Below are 18,368 nucleotides of genomic sequence, written 5' to 3'. Positions count from 1 at the left end.
TGTTTTTTTTACTGGTGTTCAAGCATTGCCTTTCAGAAGCAGTCATGTAGAGTCTGTGGCAGGTGTGTTTGACGAGGACCATCTTGAAAATCGAGGTAATTTTTTGGAGATTGTGAAACTTCTTGCTGACTACAGCCCAGTTTTAAAGAAGCACCTAAATAAAATTGTAGAGAAAGCAAAGAGCCGTGATCCAGCGAAAAGGGGAAGAGGGAAGTTTGTAACTTTCCTAAGTAAATCTACGATAACAAAGTTATTTGTGATTCTTTCTGACATGATCAAAGAGGCAATAGTAAAAGAAGTGGAGAATTCTGGACTATTTTCAATACAAATGGACTCCACACAAGATGTGTCAACTCAAGATCAGTGTGCTATTGTTCTTCGGTATGCTGCTGGTGATAAAGTTAAGGAATGATTATTACGTCTTGTTACTATTGAAGATTTCAGCAGTAAAAGCCTGCATGCCTTACTCACTGAATCACTGTCTACTTTAGGACTTAATCTGGAAAAGTGCATAGGTGATTCTTTTGATGGAGCAGCTAATATGAGTGGAACTTACTCAGGCTTGCAAGCATTAATGAGGGAAGTTCGCCCTATGCACATGGTGCTATGCACATGTACTCAACTTAGTTATTGGTGATGCAAGTACTGTGTGTGTTCCAGCAATCAGTCTTTTCGGGCTCCTTAGCAACCTATCCACATTTTTCACAGAATCCTACAAAAGAATGAAACTCTGGAAAGACCAGATGAAAAAAAAGACTGGCAGTTCAACATTTCAAAAGCTGGAAAATATTGGCAGAACAAGGTGGTCAAGCAGAGCTAATGCACTTCGGAAGTTATTTGGAAGCTTTGATGATCATTCCAAAGAGTTATGCTCTGATCTTATAATTATCCTAAAACAAGTAAGCGAATCCCCTGATTTTCGACCCTCTGTTCGCCACGAAGCTCTGAAATTAATTGAGAATCTATGTAAATTTGAAACCATCCTGGTAGCTTTTACCTTTGTTTGCATTTTTGACATCACTACCCCGGTATCAGGTTATCTGCAATCAACAGGCCTTGATTTTATCCAGGCATGGAGAATGGTGGACGATGCTGTCAAGCGTTTGAATAAAATATGCAGAGATTTTGCTGGAGTTTTGCAGTCAGCAACTGAATTTATAGATTTTATAAATGAGAAATTGGCAAGTGAAAACATCTGTTTGAAAAAGAACTTCTCTGAATTAAGATCCACAAGAACTGCAGAAGGTACAGATAATAGGAAACATTTTGAAATTTCTTGTTACAATGTTATCCTCGAAACTGTAACAGAGAGTGTGAAGTCAAGATTTTCCACTCATGAAGAACTTTATAAGCAAATTTTTTGCTTGGATCCAAATAGGTTTCAAGAAATACTGGCCTCTTCAGACAAAATTCAGTTGAATTTTATATCAGAAGCAATACCAGAGCTAGACCCAGTTGCTCTACGTGAAGAACTAATCTCTTTTGCATCCAGCTACAAAAATATTCGTAAAGGCCTGTTGAATGACAGTTATGATGAAGAGAGTGAAGAATTAGATTCAGATTTGGAAGAGCAACACACCAGCTCTAGCACTGAGCCATCCACTTCTACAGCTGCTGTAAAGAAGGACTCCTGCAAGAACTGTGTGTCCTGTGCTTTCAAACTTCTTTATCAGTACCGACTGTGTTCAGTGGCCTTTGAGCATCTGTTCTTGGCATATAAATATATAATTACACTGAGCACTACACAGTGTACATGTGAAAGATGCTTTTCCAAGTTAAAAATACTAAAGTCAAGATTAAGATCATCATTGTCACAACAAAACCTGGAGTCATTGATGCTCATTGCAGTGGAAAAGCAAGTTGCACTAAACATAAAGAGTGACAAAGATAAAATCATCGACAGATTTGCCAAGATGACACCTGAACTTAGCTCTTTGCTGCTTTTGTAACATGCTGGTCGGAGATTTTTTTTTTTTTTGGTATATTCTTTATTAAACTGTTCAGCTAAGAAGACATTTGTTGCACCTGTTATATTGTGTTAATTTATGAAAACCTTAATTTTGAAAATGTACCATTGTTGCAATTTAATGTACGTTTTATTGTTCTTTAATTCCTATAATAAACATTTATTTTGAACATCATGTAGAGAAATTCTTTGAACGCATGCAATGTGGGCAGTGCAATATGTAGGTGGGACTTTGTGTGGATGTAGCTTGAACGTGGGTGGAGAAACAGGGGGCCCCATGATTTCCTTTTGCCCGGAGGCCCCATGAGCTGTCAGTCCACCCCTGGCTGTGTGTACATTAATGAGGAAAAAAAATGAACTTAAATGATTTTAGTAAATGGCTGCAATATAACAGAGTGAAAAATGTAAGGGGGTCTGAATACTTTCCGTCCCCACTGTAAGTAGCATGCTGATCGGCACATTTTATGTTAAGGGACACTCTGATGGGCACATTTTATGTTAAGGGGCACTCTGGTGGGCACAACAAATTATGCCCGTGTGCTCCTTAACAAATTATGTCCATCAGTGTGCAGCTTAGGAAACATGTGCCCCACATACCTTGATCTCAGGAGTAGTCAGCACAAGCTGAAGTGGGGCAGAAAGCTGCGAGATATATCTCGCAAGTGAGAGTTAGGACAGGCGCCGGGAGCCGCGAGTAGTAGGGGGATGGGGTGGAGTGCACACGTGATGTCACACCCAGCCAGGCACTCTTGTGATAGAAAACCGTGAGCCGCGAGTAGCAGAGGGCGGAGCGGAGCATGCATGTGACGTCTCACCCGGCCAGGCGCTCTTGTGACAGAAGACTGGGAGTGAGAGCCGCGGTCAGGAGGTGGGGCGCACACACGCAACGTCACTGGTTGCTGGGAAACCCGCAGTCCCAGCAAGCCAGTGACTGCTTCTACACTGGCGGCCCGGGCAAGAGCGTCGCTCAGTCCGTGCATGGGCCGCCATTTAATGACTGCTGTGCCTGTTTTGGAAGGACACTTCACTGCGCCTCCCCACCCCCAATAAATTGTACCGCCCAGGGCAACTACCCCTTCCGCCCCCCCCCCCCGTACCGGCTCTGGCCCTGACCACCATGATCAGAGTGCGTCCCTCCGTCATACGCAGCCCTGCACTCAGCTCTCTTCTCTCCCAGTCAGCTGTGTGTTTCCGTCTCCACCCCCGCCGCTATTAGTAAAATAAAAAATTCTAAATGGTCCCTGCCAGCCCCTCTATTATAGCCTGGCATAGCACACTGCATTAGTCTTTTATAAAAAAACGAGCATTGTAAATACTGATTTAGAGCGATCTTCAGGCCGGTCACGTGACTCTCGGCCGGTCTCCAGGGCTATTGCAGGAGAGGCTGTGCAGCCATGTGATCCTCCCCGGCTGATGTCAGAGGGAGATCTCGGCCCCTCCTGCAGAAGCCATATAGAGAATGTATACAGCAACCATGAGTCATGTGATCGGCCTGAAGATCATTTTAAATCGGTAGTTACAACTCTCGTTTTTTATAAAAGACTAATGCACTGTGGTATACCAGGCTCTAATAGAGGGTCTGGCAGTGTTTGTGTTCAATGGGTTAACAAACACTTTAAAACGTTCATTGAAGAATGAGTGCTTACATAATTAAAGTCATATGATGTGAACAGTTACAGCGTAAATTTTCCAAAAAGATTATGTAAGGCCCCTTTCACACGGCAAGCCCGCTCAAATCCGCCTGTCCGTTTTTCAGGCAGATCCGAGCGGGCCATCCATTGACTCCTATGAGGAGACGGATGTCAGTAGAGCTGTGTCCGCTGACACCCGTCTGCCATTCCATCAAGACAGACGTATGATGATAAGTTTGCCATCCGTTTTGGCAGATCAGATGAGATCTGATGAAAACGGACATGCTGTCGGTTTTTGTCTGATCTCTCCATAGGAATCAGCGGGGCTCTGACAGGTCCCTCCCTGCTCAGTGAGCAGAGACAGACCTGTCATCCGCCGGCTCAGCGAAGATCAACGGAGCGATCTCCGGCTGAGCTGGCAGACTCTGCTAAACATATCTGCCCCGTGTGGAAGGAGCCTTAGGCATTGGATAAACATTGTCCAAGGTGTAATGCCGTGTACACACAGGCGGACTTTTCGACCGGACTGGTCCGACAGGACCTTTTTTTGTTGCCACATGTTTACACGACTGGGAGAATCATACCCCTTTCTGAGCACAAATATTTCCTATGCGATCAGATCCATTATTGAAGTACAAAATAAGTTGCAAGACGCTGGAGACTGTCTTCCTGTTGCAGCAGGGACCAGAATGGGTTACTGTTTACACCCACCAGTTGTTATTGGTACTGCTACGGAGTTTGTTTTTTCTCTTGATTACTGGTGACCCTAAACCCGTTGGGAGAAGGGAGACAGAAACACTGTTCTCTGACCCCTTGGAGGAGACACTATCGACTGGACATACCTCACAATATACACATTGGACAGCGCCTCCAAGGAGCCCCCCTCTGCAGGTTATCATTCCAGTTCCAGTTATTATCCAATTTCACCACTGGCGTATCATGTGCCCTTACGCACCTTCACAGAAAAGTCATGAGACAGTCCCTTGCAGCCAAGAGCTGGCTACGTATTGCAGAATCAGATGGTCTCTTTGAATATCCCAGATATGATAGGCCACCGTATACCACAATAAAGTGGTGGGCAGCCTGGACTGAGCAATTACAGTCCTGTGATTATTGTAGTAGTACAACATGATGACCTGCACTCCTATTGTTTCATGGAACATGAGAGGCCTGAATGATCCCCTTAAGTGTACCATGGTGTCCACCTCTCATAGAATACATCTCCCAGCTATATGTGTCTTAAGCCCCATACACACGATCCGAATATCGGACGAATGATCGTCCATTTTTGTTTGCATGCTAATCTCACATCGAATCTGATGAGTTTACTAAAGTCCCGAAAATTCCCGTACGATAGAATAAAAATTCGGAAGCGATGTCATGTGTTGCAATGCATTTGTATTGCATTTTCGAACGATAGCTGTACCGATTAAACGAAAATCGTACGATCTGGCATCGTACGGAAAAAATTTCCGTGCATGTCCGATAGAATAATATCGGATGAACTGTCCTGATCGGCTCTCGAAAGCTCTGTACTAACGATCCGATTATCGTACGATCGTTTAGAATGCGGCATTTTACGTACGATTTTCGGATCGTGTGTACGGGGCATTACAGGAAACACATTTAACATCAGATACTTTGTCATGTGTGGGATTTGCATGGCTAGGATGGGCGTATCACTCTACTCACACCTCATATTCCAGGGGGGTGAGTGTACTGATACATCGATCCCTAGATTTTCAATTACTTGGATTCAGTGGTTGACCAAGAGGGAAGATATGTGGTTTTGCTATGCGGAATTTCTCAGTTGACATTTATCCTAGCTGCGGTATATATACCTCCTCCATTTAGTCCCATAGTCTTACGTGCCCTGCTATCGTACCAACTGGGCAACCCGGGGATTCCCTTAATATTGGTGGGGGACCTTAATGGCATCATAGATCCAAAACTGGATAGACACCCCCCACCGCTAGGTGGACCCATAAGGACAAGACCCGCCTTGGCAAAATTTATGGAGGAAGTGGGGTGGACGGATCCCTGGAGAAATAGAAACCCAACAGACAGGCAATTTTCGTGCTTCTCTGAAACACATTTGTCCCTATCCAGAATTGACATTTGCCTATGCACGACATCAGCCTCCCAACATATCGAGGAGGTGCAATACCTAACTAGAAGTATATCAGATCACTCCCCTCTGATAGTACGCCTGACGGTTAGACCAGCATCTAATTTACCGAGGACGCAATGGAAGCTTAACGTCTTCTGGCTAAATCTCTTCCCCTCCCATACTTAAGTTGTGACTGAAATTGCAGCTTACTGGCAGAGACACGCAGATTACTCCGATCTGAATGCCGCTTGGGATGCATTTAAAGCATTCCTAAGGGGACTATTTATATCGGAGTTTAATGCTATTAAACATAACACATCTACCCAAAGGGAGCAGGCTGAACAGCTGGTGAGACACCTGGAGGCGGAGTACATCGCCAATTCGGGGGAGGGTGCACAGGAGGCATGGATATCGGCTCAGGATCCAATTAACCAAATTGATGCCTCCAAAGCAGATAGGAAAAGGTTTTTTAATAAAATGGCCTTTTATGAGGAAGGGGAACAGATGGGCAAACTTCTGGCCAAAATAGTACACTCACAACAATTATCCCCTTCTATTGGGGCCCTACATAATAAAATGGGAAAAGTGGTAAATACCCCGGACTTGATTATGCAGGAATTGGTAGACTTTTATTCGGAACTCTATCAATCCAAACAGACACATTCACCAGGGGAGGTACGGGAATTCCTACAGGGGATTGAGCTACCATGTTTAACGGAGTCCCAGATCGATTCGCTAGAAACCCCCATCACTATTGAGGAGATGCTGATAGCAACTAACTCCTTCCCCAACTCTAAGGCACCCGGGGATGATGGAATACACGATTGAGGTGTACAAGCAATATGGGGATATCATACTACCACAACGGCTTCAGACCCTAAACTCAGCTAGGGATTCCCAACAACTCCCGGACTCTATGAAACAGGCCAGCATAGTTTTACTGCTTAAACCAGGGAAGGACTCACTGGATCCGGGCTCATATAGCCCGATTTCACTCCTGCAGAATGACATAAAAGTCCTTGCAAAAGTACTGACCCTGAGACTTAATAAGGTAATATTCTCCATTATACACCCAGACCAGTCCGGCTGGAAAGGTCCACCGCAATTAACCTTCGCCGGCTATTCCTCAACATACAATCCCAAGCTGATAACACTCTAGATAGGGCAGTGCTGTCATTGGATGCCCACAAGGCATTTGACAGCATCGAGTGGCAATATCTTTGGACCACTCTGACCAAATTTGGATTAGGACCCGTGTTCCTCTCCTGGGTACAACTCCTATACAATTCCCCTTCGGCGGTAATTAGAGAGGCAGGTCGGGCGTCTTCTCCTTTTCCACTACATAGAGGGACTCGACAGGGTTGCCCCCTATCCCTCTTACTCTTTGCCATTGCCATAGAGCCTATGACAGGCCTGTTACGCTCAAACCCTTTAATAATTGGCTTTAAATAAGGACAGATACACGAAAAACTTATGCTCTACGCTAATGACGCTATGTTGCTATTGGGAGATACGTCGGGGTGCCTGGGGAAGGCCATGTCGGTTATTAAACAATTTGGGTTGTTCTCGGGTCTGGTGATTAATTGGAACAAATCCGCGATCATGATGTTGGACTCTGCATCTACCTAGTGCCCCACACTGCATGATATACTGGTAACAACAAAATTTAAATACTTGGGAGATTGGGTCACGCCACAGCCTTGCAAGTACGTATCTCTTAACTTTTCCCCATTATTAGGCCGGATTAGGGACAAATCTAACATATGGTCAAAACTAAAAAGGTCATTGGTAGGCAGAGTAAACCTCACCAAAATGATTTTCATGCCGCAACTTTTATACAATCGCATAACGCCCCTACGGTAGTCCCACTTAAAACATTTAGGGTAATTCCCTATTTCGGGCCTTTCTCTGGCTTAATAAACCCCCTAGGATTAGATTGGAACAGCTTCAGAAACCTAAAGACGCAGGAGGATTGGCTCTGCCCAACCCATGGTTACATTATTTAGCCGCCCAGCTACAACATATTGCCCGAGCCATACCTAATGGGTCTGATACAGGGGGAGGAGGTGAGGATCCTACAACAGCCCTTTTACAGCATACCACGGGCTCACAGAGTGTGGTAATGGGGCTCGAGGCTCTATCATTTGCCAAGTCGAACAGGCTCTTCCCCACATATGCACTGATCAAAAAAATTTGGAATAAAACTCACCAACTACAGGATATCAAATGGCTTTACAGGGCACAGCCCTATATGGAACAATCAGTATTACAGGGAGTTGCTTCTTCTGACTTGTGCAGGGCGATGGAAATCGCATGGTGTTACACACTTGGTTCACATTTTCTCTAACGGCAGTCTGCTCTCTTTTGCAGAGCTGCAGGAAAAATTTGGGTTACCCCAATCAATGTATTTCCCTTATTTACAGCTACGACATGCAGTCAAGCACAAGCAGAAAATAATCTTTGTATACAATCCCCTGCCCCTATCATGCATTATATGACAGAGGTGTCCCACTTTAACCACTTCCCGCCCGGCCTATAGCAGAATGACAGCCAGGCGGTGGTTCAGTTATCCTGACTGGGCATCATATGACGTCCAGCAGGATAACAGCCGCCAAGTGCCCGCGCATCGCGGCGATCGGTGGTGCGGTGTGTCAGTCTACAGCGGAGGCTCTTTACCACATGATCAGCCGTATCCAATCACGTTGGCCGTTGATCGGCTTTTCCACACTCGTGTCTGACAGACGCGAGTAGAGGAGAGCTGATATGCGGCTCTACTGACAGGGGGGGTCTGCGCTGATTGTTTATCAGCGCAGCCCCCCTCAGATGCCCATACTAGACCCCCAGGGAAGCCCTCAGGATCACCAGGGAAGCCCCCAGCATGTGGATGGCCAGGTACATCCCCATGGCCATCCACATGTAAAAAAAAAAGTCCAAAATATGCCAATCAGTGCCCACAAACGGACACTGACTGGCACCTCTGTGGCAATTTACAAAACACCTATCAGTGCCCATCCATGCCCACCTATCTGTGCCTATACGTGCTACCTATCAGTGCCACCCATAAGTACCCATCAGTGCCGCAAGTGAAGTAGCATGATTTCAAAGTAGCATCAATGTGAACCAGGGTTAAAGCTGGGAACACGCTATATGACAATCGGGCAAACTCTCTTGCGGTTCTCCTCGTTGTTTCACAGCAAGTCGAAACCGAGGATAGTACGAATATTCTTAGACAAAGCCTTTTTTTGTTTTTGATTGTGTGCAGTCTTTGGTATCTGTTTTTTCCCCGCACGAAAACAACACACATTACCCTCCCTGGCGATTTTTCCGAGTGTGGCTCGGGGTTAAATTTCAGTACCATTAGCAGTAACCCCGAGCCACACTCAGGATTGCATTGCAGGATCCTGGTGCAGGTTACTTACCTTGTCCCCAGGATCCTGCGAGGTCCCCCCGCTGTGTCTGAGGGCTGTGTCCTCCACCCGATGCCTCTGTGTGCCGAGGTCTGTTCCCTGCAAGCGTCGCGACGCACGGGGGTGGAGCCCGGTGGCAAATTCAAAAAATAGAAAATTCATAACACATACAGTACACTGTAATATTATAGATTACATTACTGTATGAAATCATTTTACATCCCTTTTGTCCCTAGTGCTTTGTCCAATGCCCTGCATGCAGTTTTATATGATATATGCTGTTCTTTCTGCCTGGAAACTTGAGATTGTCCATAGCAATTAAAAAGTGTCCATTTACGTCAAAAGTGGTTTTAGACCAGCTACAAAACTGCAATAGTAAATTAGAACACTTGCAGAATTAAGCAATAGTGAATCGTGGGGAAATTCATTTTATTATTATTATTATTTTTTATAATTATTTATAGTTATTTATTATATTATAATTCATGATTTTGTGTTTCAAACTTCATCAAACCTGGGATATCCACTAGACCCTTGTTTGAACAGATATAAGTGTGTTATTGCTAAGAATTACAGGCCTACAATATAAAACGCCAAATTTCTATGCAAAACAATTGTACCGCTTTGAGACGCAAAAATCTGACATAATCATACCACCAGGGTGACTACAAAGGAAAATTGTTAGTTCTGTTCATGTACGAGAACATTTTGGAGTTTGTCTCTTCAGAAATTTTCACTTGGAAAGTCTGAATCGGATGTCAAAAGTTGTCTACACACTATACGAAAATCAATGCTTGTTCTTTGTACAAAATTTTACTTCCTATTTTCTCAAAGTTTGTATCCCACCTAAAACTACCTAACCCTAAGGGTATTCCCTTCCTGTTGCTTTTTTTACCTTTAGTCCCCCCCTCACTGGTGGAAGCAAAATACTTTGTAATGCTAGAAACATTATATTCCTGCATGGGCATTTACCACATAGATGTTGTGACTTGGCCTGACAAAAATTTGTATTCAGTTTGATAGTCTGTTCATACAATTTGGGTTACAGGCTCTTCGCCAGATGAGTTCCATCCAAAAGTAACTCTGCCCAACTAACTCATGAAGCTAAAGTAAACCTCAAACAGGACATTTTAGCTGAGAAAATAAGCAATACTATGAATAAATTATAGTCCTTGATGACGCCCAGTGGGAAGGCGAAACGCGTTGACGTAATTTCCGGCATTATTGACGTCACTTCCGGTCTCGTGGAACGCACGCCGGGAGCAGCGTTTTTTGCATTCCCAGCTCCATGTTTGTGCCTGTTTTTATCTTACCTTTTGTAAGTATCCATTCCCATGTGCAATAAAGACTTTTTTAATGGTGCTTCACTATCAGTCCAATCCTTTTTCATTTTTGGGTACCTGTCTGTCCGGCTGAGAACCTTCACAAAGAAGTTTTGATCTGATGATCTGACACCAAATCCGCCATTCCTGGATATTATTATCAAGTCTAAAGTGACCCCTAGACTGAAAAACTGGGGGTTGTCTGGATCCGGTGAGTGGGGACACATGAGGGGGTGTTGTTGTACACCTGAATATTTCTGAAGCATTTTGCTTTTTCTTCACTTTGGATTGGAGCACTTTATTCAGACTTTTATGTTCATTATATATATATATATATATATATATATATATTTATTACACACACACATTTGTTTTTTTCACTATATTGTGTTTGCGAGTGCTATAATTATATCTTTGTGTTTTATCAAGTGATTAGCACGTTGTATAGCAGCACGCACTTATTTTCATTTTTGCACACCATTAGCGTGAGTATATATTTAGAATATATTTTCATAGATTACCCCAATGTCCCTCGCATAAATTAACCTAAGCAAATTCTCCTCCTAAGTTCAAACGCTCAATAGCATTCCACTCTCTGTGCTAATGGCAGTCAGTATGCCAGTCCTTTGAATTACAATTTTACCCCTCCTGCATGAATCAATTATATGGAAATTAAGACTTTTATCCAGGCCTGTAGAAAGGGGGCTGGCAAATCTGCATGCCATTCTTAATTCAGAGCAATATGCCCACGCTTTCTATCCTACCATGAGCCTTACCATCTTGTTTAAATATTCTTTCTAGAGTCTCATTCAGTAGAGGCAGAGTATACTGACCCATATTCAAGTTTTAAACAGCTTCCAGATGAAACCAAACTTTGCTTTTGCCCAACTAAACTCTTCCTTTTGCAGGGAGAAGGACCTAGATATAAATCTTAAAAAGCACCAAAGTTGTACCCTTGATGAAACCTTCACTTTGTTTTCTTTACACATGTAAATAGTCCCAAAAAAGAAAGATTTAAAAAAACAAAAACAAAACTTAGACCTCCCCCTGCCTCCTCAGCTTGCTTTGGAAGCTGTACCATGTAAATATGGTAGTGATGCTCATTAGTCACTGTCTTTTGGACCCAATTCGCTAGCTTCCTATCCAATTATCCACAATTTTTAAACAGAACTTTCCACAAGTTCCCGTCAGCCCTTTTTCTAGCAGACAAACATTCAGGTAAGAACCTTCCAGTTTATAGCCACAGACACAAAAATCCATGTTTACTTTGAAAATCACAAACCCTTTGGAAGCAGCTAAAAATCAAGTAAAACTCACAATATCATCTGAACAATACATTTTCTATAGGTCTGTCTAAACATTGACAACGCAAAAAAAAAAAACTTGGCAGCCGTGATATTATTACTTTCTGGGCCTATATCATTCTCTGGAAAAATAGTTATATCTGGAGCTGAAACAACTAATCAACAAAATCAATAAAAAAAAAGTTGAGAGTTGTCAATTTTTATTATTGATTAGTTGGTTAGCCGATCAGTTGGCCTGCATACAAAATGCATTATTTATTTACATATCAGTGCAGGACACTGTCTATACAGATCAGCAAGTGCCTGAGAACTTGTGAATGTGTGAGGAGCAAATCCTCATGGGACATGTAGTCCTGGGCAGGGAAAGAAGTGATGTAAGGGCCCTGTACAGGGAAGATCAGCATCTGAACCCAAAGAAGCTGGAGGCTTATAGACAAGAGATGTATTAAAGCATTACAATTATATTTAAAATAAATATTAGTTTACCATTAGTTTACCCCCCTTAAATGTTCCACTCTTTGTTATATTGCAGTCATTTGCTAAAATCATTTAAGTTAATTTTTTTTCCTCATTAATGTACACACAGCCCCCCATATTGACAGAAAAACACATAATTGTTGACATTTTTGCAGATTTATTAAAAAAGAAAAACTGAAATATCACATGGTCCTAAGTATTCAGACCCTTTGCTGTGACACTCATATTTAACTCAGGTGCTGTCCATTTCTTCTGATCATCCTTGAGATGGTTCTACACCTTCATTTGAGTCCAGCTGTGTTTGATTATACTGATTGGACTTGATTAGGAAAGCTACACACCTGTCTATATAAGACCTTACAGCTCACAGTGCATGTCAGAGCAGATGAGAATCATGAGGTCAAAGGAACTGCCTGAAGAGCTCAGAGACAGAATTGCGGCAAGGCACAGATCTGGCCAAGGTTACCAAAAAATTTCTGCTGCACTTAAGGTTCCTCAGAGCACAGTGGCCTCCATAATCCTTAAATGGAAGACATTTGGGATAACCATAACCCTTCCTAGAGCTGGCCGTCTGGCCAAACTGAGCTTTTGGGGCAGAAGAGCCCTGGTGAGAGAGGTAAAGAAGAACCCAAAGATCACTGTGGCTGAGTTCCAGAGATGCAGATGGGAGAGAGTTGTAGAAAGTCAACCATTACTGCAGCCCTCCACCAGTCGGGGCTTTATGGCAGAGTGGCCCAACAGAAGCCTCTCCTCAGTGCAAGACACATGAAAGCCGCATGGAGTTTGCTGAAGGACTCCAAGATGGTAAGAAATAAGATTCTCTGGTCTGATGAGACCAAGATAGGACTTTTTGGCCTTAATTCTAATCGGTATGTGTGGAGAAAAACAGGCACTGCTCATCACCCGTCCAATACAGTACCAATGGTGAAGCATGGTGGTGGCAGCATCATGCTGTGGGGGTGTTTTTCAGCTGCAGGGACAGGACGACTGGTTGCAATCAAGGGAAAGATGAATGCGGCCAAGTGCAGGGATATGCTGGACGAAAACTTTCTCCAGAGTGCTCAGGACCTCAGACTGGGCCTTAAGGTTTAACTTCCAACAAGACAATGACCCTAAGCACACAGCTAAAATAATGAAGGAGTGGTTTCACAACAACTCCGTGACTGTTCTTGAATGGCCCCGCCAGAGCCCTGACTTAAACCCAATTGAGCATCTCTGGAGAGACCTAAAAATGGCTGTCCACCAACGTTTACCATCCAACCTGACAAAACTGGAGAGGATCTGCAAGGAGGAATGGCAGAGGATCCCCAAATCCAGGTGTGAAAAACGTGTTGCATCTTTCCCAAAAAGACTCATGGCTGTATTAGATCAAAAGGGTGCTTCTACTAAATACTGAGCAAAGGGTCTGAATACTTAGGACCATGTGATATTTCAGTTTTTCTTTTTTAATAAATCTGCAAAAATGTCAACAACTCTGTTTTTCTGGCAATATGGGGTGCTGTGTGTACATTAATGAGGAAAAAAACTTAAATGATTTTAGCAAATGGCTGCAATATAACAAAGTGAATATGTATATACTGTATGTACTGTATATTTGTATATATATATATATATATATATATATATATATATATATATATATATATATATATATATATATATATATATATATATATATATATATATATATTATATATACAGTGGCTTGCGAAAGTATTCGGCCCCCTTGAACTTTTCAACCTTTTGCCACATTTTAGGCTTCAAACATAAAGATATAAAATTTTAATTTTTTGTGAAGAATCACCAACAAGTGGGACACAATTGTGAAGGTGGAATGAAATCTATTGGATATTTTAAACTTTTTTAGCAATTAAAAAACTGAAAAGTGGTGCGTGCAAAATTATTCGGCCCCTTTACTTTCAGTGCAGCAAACTCACTCCAGAATTTCAGCGAGGATCTCTGAATGATCCAATGTTGTCCTAAATGACTGATGGTGATAAATAGAATCCACCTGTGTATAATCAAGTCTCTGTATAAATGCACCTGCTCTGTGATAGTCTCAGGGTTCTGTTGAAAGCGCAGAGAGCATCATGAAGACAGGCAGGTCCGTAATACTGTTGTGGAGAAGTTTAAAGCCAGATTTGGATACAAAAAGATTTCCCAAGCTTTAAACATCCCAAGGAGCACTTTGCAAGCGATCATTTTGAAATGGAAGGAGTATCAGACCACTGCAAATCTACCAAGACCTGGCTGTCCCTCTAAACTTTCAGCTCAGACAAGGAGAAGACTGATCAGAGATGCAGCCAAGAGGCCCATGATCACTCTGGATGAACTGCAGAGAAATACAGCTGAGGTGGGAGAGTCTGTCCATAGGACAACAATCAGTCGTACACTGCACAAATCTGGCCTTTATGGAAGAGTGGCAAGAAGAAAGCCATTTCTCAAAGATATCCATAAAAAGTCTCGTCTAAAGTTTGCCACAAGCCACCTGGGAGACACACCAAACATGTGGAAGAAGGTGCTCTGGTCCGATGAAACCAAAATCAAACTTTTTGGCCACAATGCAAAACGATATGATTGGCGTAAAAGCAACACAGCTCATCACACTCAACACACCATCCCCACTGTCAAACATGGTGGTGGCAGCATCATGGTTTGGGCCTGCTTTTCTTCAGCAGGGACAGGGAAGATGGTTAAAATTGAGGGGAAGATGGATGCAGCCAAATACAGGACCATTCTGGATGAAAACCTGTTGGAGTCTGCAAAAGACCTGAAACTGGGACGGAGATTTATCTTCCAACAAGACAATGATCCCAAACATACAGCAAAATCTACAAAGGAATGGTTCACAAATAAACGTATACAGGTGTTAGAATGGCCAAGTCAAAGTCCAGACCTGAATCCAATCGAGAATCTGTGGAAAGAGCTGAAAACTGCTGTTCACAAACGCTCTCCATCCAACTTCACTGAGCTCGAGCTGTTTTGCAAGGAAGAATGGGCAAGAATTTCAGTCTCTCGATGTGCAAAACTGATAGAGACATACCCCAAGCGACTTGCAGCTGTAATCGCAGCAAAAGGTGGCTCTACAAAGTAATAACGCAAGGGGGCCGAATAATTTTGCACGCCCCACTTTTCATTTTTTTATTAGTTAAAAAGTTTCAAAAATCCAAAAGATTTCGTTCCACTTCACAATTGTGTCCCACTTGTTGGTGATTCTTCACAAAAAATAAAAATTTTATATCTTTATGTTTGAAGCCTGAAATGTGGCAAAAGGTTGAAAAGTTCAAGGGGGCCGAATACTTTTGCAAGCCACTGTATATATATATTATATATACACACACATACACACACACACATTATCTCACAAAAGTGAGTACACCCCTTACATTTTTGTAAATGTTTTATTATATCTTTTCATGTGACAACACTGAAGAAATTACACTTTGCTACAAAGTAAAATAGTGAGTGTACAGCATGTATAACAGTGTAAATTTGCTGTACCCTCAAAATAACTCAGCACGCAGCCATTAACATCTAAACCACTGGCAACAAAAGTGAGTATACCCCTAGAGTGAAAATTTCCAAATTTGCCCCAAAGTGTCAATATTTTGTGTTGCCACCATTATTTTCCAGCACTGCCTTAACTCTCTTGGGCATGGATTTCACCAGAGCTTCACAGGTTGCCACTGGAGTCCTCTTCCACTCCTCCATGACGACATCATGGATCTGTTGTATGTTAGAGACCTTGCGCTCCTCCACCTTCCGTTTGAGGATGCCCCACAGATGCTCAATAGGGTTTAGGTCTGGAGACATGCTGGCCAGTCCATCACCTTTACCCTTAGCTTCTTTAACAAGGCAGTCTTGGAGGCGTGTTTAGGGTCGTTATGTTGGAATATTGCCCTACGGCCCAGTCTCTGAAGAGAGTGGATCATGTTCTGCTTCAGTATGTCATAGTACATGTTGGCATTCATGGTTCCCTCAATGAACTGTAGCTCCCCAGTGCCAGCAGCACTCATGCAGCCTCAGACCATGACACTCCCACCACAATGCTTGACTGTAGGCAAGACACACTTGTCTTTGTACTCCTCACCTGGTTGCCGCCAAACATGCTTGACACCATCTGAACCAAATAATTTTATCTTGGTCTCATCAGACCACAGGACATGGTTCCAGTAAGCCATGTCCTTAGTCTGCTTGTCTTCAGCAGAGGCTTCCTTCTGGGACGACAGGCATGCAGAACAAATTTGATGCAGTTTGCGGCGTATGGTCTGAGCACTGACCGGCTGACCCCCCTCCCCCCCCCCCCCCCCTGCAGTAATGCTGGCAGCACTCACACGTCTACTTCCCAAAGACAACCTCTGGATATGATGCTGAGCACGTGCACTCAACTCCTTTGGTTGACCATGTTCTGAGTGGAACCTGTCCTGTTAAACCACTGTATGGTCTTGGGCGCTGTGCTGCAGCTCAGTTTCAGGGTCTTGGCAATCTTCTTATAGCCTAGGCCATCTTTATGTAGAGCAATAAATCATTTTTTCAGATCCTCAGAGAGTTCTTTGCCATGAGGTGCCATGTTGAACTTCCAGTGACCAGTAAGTGAGAGCGATAACACCAAAATTTAACACACCTGCTCCCTAGTCACACCTGAGACATTGTAACACTAATAAATCACATGAGACCGGGGAAGGAAAAATGGCTAATTGGGCCCAATTTGGACATTTTCACTTAGGGGTGTACTCACTTTTATTGCCAGCGGTTTAGACATTAAAGTGATTGTAAAGGCTCATTTTTTGTTTTTTTTAACCACTTCCCACCCGGCCACTGCACATATACGGTCGGGGTGGGCGTTTCCTCCTTTTGAGTGGACGTTCAGGAACGTCCCTCAGAAGGAGGGGGATCACACGCGCAGCAGCGCGATCCCGCTGCGCACGTGTCACCCTGACACGGCGCATCTCCGATTGGCAGGAGGGCTCTGTGATTGGCCCTCCTGTTCACATGATGGCTGTGTCCAATCAGAAGCATCATGTGATGTAAACAGAGAGCTGGTTGCTAGGCGATCGGCTCTCCTCTCCTCACACAGAAGCTGTCAGTAAGGAGAGCAGATCGCTGCAGCCAGCCGGTGATCAGTGAGTATGAGCTGTTTTTACAGCTTTTTACACACTGATCACCGGCACAGTGTCCCCACACAATGTAAACACACACAGTGTCCCCTAAATAATGTCCTCATTACACTGTCCCCACACATGTCCCCTCACAGTAAAAACACCTGTCCCCACATATGTAACATTAAAATGTCCCAATGATCATCTGCACACATATGTCTATGATCATCTGCACACATATATCAGTGATCATTGCGTACATATGTCCGTGATCACACAAACCAATTATTATACACTTAACGGGATTTTTTTTACCAAAGACATGTAGCAGAATACATTTTGGCTTAAATTTATGACAAAATTAGATTTTACTGGATTTATTTTAAAACAAAAAAGTAGAAAATTTTTTTTTTTAAATTTCTGCTCTTTTTTCGGTTATATCGCGAAAAATAAAAAATTGATTTGTGAATACCACCAAAAGAAAGCTTTATTTATGTGAACAAATTTATAAAAATTTCACTAAGGTAAAGTTTTGCATGACTGCGCAATCCGTATTGAAAGTGCAAGAGCGCTGAAAGCTGAAAATTGGCCTGGGAAGGAAGGGGGTGAAAATGTCCAGTATTGCAGTGGTTAAATAACAAACATGTCATACTTACCTGGACTCAGCCCCGTCCCCCTGCGCCCGCGTCATTGGATTTGATTGACAGCAGCAGGAGACAATGGCTGCGCTGCTATCGATCTAGCCAATCAAGAGGCGGGACCATGTGCAGAGAGGGACAGCGCACCTCCGCCGAGGCAAATACGAGGCTCAGGTAAGTTTTTTCACCTTAATTTGTTGAGTTATTTTGAGGGGACAGCAAATTTACAGTTATTCAAGCTGTATACTCACTACTTTACATTGTAGCAAAGTGTAATTTCTTCATTGTTGTCACATGAAAAGATATAATAAAATATTTACAACAATGTGAGGGGTGTACTCATTGTTGTGAGATTATGTATATATATATATATAATAATATTAAACTTATACTTATACACACATGCATATATAC

At 43.0% G+C, this 18,368-nt stretch overlaps 1 protein-coding gene across 3 annotated transcripts in view; it reads right to left on the bottom strand.

Moving 5' to 3' along the window:
* Positions 1-18,368, bottom strand: part of LOC141103392 (chloride channel CLIC-like protein 1) — a 138,422-nt gene that overhangs the window by 66,198 nt on the left and 53,856 nt on the right. The gene's annotated exons all lie outside the window — the stretch shown is intronic.

This window comes from Aquarana catesbeiana, linkage group LG07 (assembly GCF_042186555.1).
Source record: "Aquarana catesbeiana isolate 2022-GZ linkage group LG07, ASM4218655v1, whole genome shotgun sequence".
Taxonomy (NCBI): Eukaryota; Metazoa; Chordata; class Amphibia; order Anura; family Ranidae; genus Aquarana; species Aquarana catesbeiana.
This window is presented reverse-complemented; position numbering and strand designations above follow the sequence as displayed.